Raw genomic sequence first — 2,074 nt, forward strand, 5'->3', positions numbered from 1 at the left:
ACATGTGGAAGTCGTGGCAGCAGCAAGTTCAGGTTTGGTTTCAGTCAGTAACACATTTATACCAAGCGAACAGGAAGCAGACAAGTTCAGCACAAGTTCAGTTCTACCCCACCCCTCCCCTCTGCCAGGTTTAAGACAGGCTGCAGGACCTAAATTTAGTTTCACGTTACCCCCACACAAACCTTGGCTCAGTTGTAAAGCAAAGTCATCAGACAGCATATAACACGAAGTACAGTGCTCGCTTCAGCAGCACATATAGTAAAACTGGAACGACACAGAGAAGATTAGCATGGCCCGTGCGCAAGGATGACACACAAATTCGTGAAGCGTTCCATTAAAAAAAAAAAAAAAGCATGAAATACAGACCAGAGTTCTGGTGTCTATGTTGCCAGGAGATTTAATCACTGGCAAATTCTCTCTCTCAGGATTGTAATCTTTCGCTTACCTCCCTCACTGCCTGCCCAGATGGCTGGTAGGAGGGGAGTGCGGGACCAGGCCCTGCTACCTCAGAGGCAGGGTATGCTTATCACGTTCTCAGTGACAAACAGTCTGAAGTGACCGTGCAACAGCAAAAGCAGATGGAAGTCATAGCTTTAGTCATTTCCCATATTTCTCCATTTTTTACAAGCCAAGAAGACGGCAGATCAAATGTGAAATGAGATTTCAGTGACCAGCAGGGATGCCGTTCCAGGAGTAGTGATGGAACGGAAGTGAATGAGCCCAGCTGGACATGACAAATGTCAGACCGGCTCAGTAGTCATACACATGATAAATAGAAATGACCAGCGGTGAAGTATAAGGGAGATGGTATTTATATTTAATGAGACCACACCAGCATTTCAAAGGTGCCTGATGCAGAAAAAGATTTCCATGGCTGAGTAAATATGAGAAAAACTGAGTTAAACAAAGATTGGCTTCTTTGTGCTGGGTTTCTCAGAGCCTTTAGCCAGATATTATGTAAACATTTTCACTTATATTATCTTATTTGATCCTCATAGTAACCCATTATGATAGCATTACTTGCATACAAGTGTAGAAACTGGGATCCTAGAAAGATTAAATTGCTCAAAGCCACATTTCACTGTTAAATAGCACAGATAGATCTACACATAGACTATTTTCATCTACCTGCTATGAGCCTTAAGCAAGATCTAATACCTTTATGAATCTTAAGACGATTTAATAATAACTTCGTACCCGACATGAAGCTAATCATATGAGACTCCTTTTCCCTCCCAGCAAGACACTAGCATTTAAAAAAAAAAAAAACTAGAATTAGCACTGAGTCGTGGAATTTTAATACTCTAATTAATAAATCCATCTTCTGGAGAGGTCAAATGTACATCACAACCAGACCCAGAAATCTCAGTTATAGAATTTAATTAAGTTCAATGTTCTCCAACTGCTGCAGATAAATCCAGCATTAACAAGGGAAACAACTGCGTATTTTCAGCATATCTCTCAATTTTCAGTATTTACTATACAAATTCTTTTTGTCATATTGTGGACTTTGTTGCATATATTCATCATTACTGACTATGATGCTGAAAAGAGGGCTTTGTTTTCTTCCCCTGCAGTTGCTCAGAAAGGGCGGTAACAAACACTCGAATGGATCGCAGCACAGCAATGAATCATAAAGCGTAATGACTATCATTAACATTGAGCACAACTGGAGCAGCTCTCATTTGCATAATTACCTACCGTCACTTTTTGTCTCCGAACTTGGACATGACACACAGCAGTCGCTAGAATGTTTATTATTTTAGAAAAATGTCCTCAATGGTGATAAAAATGCCTTTGAATTTGGCTTAAAAAGATGCCCTTCAGAGTAGAGCATTTGACCTTTCCGAGAGAGCAGGAAAGGTTTTCATTTTTGTATGTGTAAGTCTGGAAAAATGGAGTACATTCTTTGTCAAAACCAACTCTATGCTGCCTTCCGCTCAGCTACAGAAGTTCGGAGCAAACACGGGCAAATGTGCATGGATACGTTACATTCAATCTATTGCTCTGTCCCAAACCCTTAATAAACTTAGTTTGCGATCACATGGAGCAATTTCACCAAATTGTCCAAATA

General features: G+C 40.3%; 1 non-coding gene across 1 annotated transcript; it reads left to right on the top strand.

Annotated features, from left to right (window-relative positions):
• Positions 1-234: 234 nt before the first annotated feature.
• Positions 235-341, top strand: LOC112297458 (U6 spliceosomal RNA). The gene has a single exon (XR_002974030.1). It is a non-coding gene; the product is annotated as a U6 spliceosomal RNA (small nuclear RNA).
• Positions 342-2,074: the final 1,733 nt, after the last annotated feature.

Source organism: Desmodus rotundus, chromosome 11 (genome assembly GCF_022682495.2).
Source record: "Desmodus rotundus isolate HL8 chromosome 11, HLdesRot8A.1, whole genome shotgun sequence".
NCBI lineage: Eukaryota > Metazoa > Chordata > Mammalia > Chiroptera > Phyllostomidae > Desmodus > Desmodus rotundus.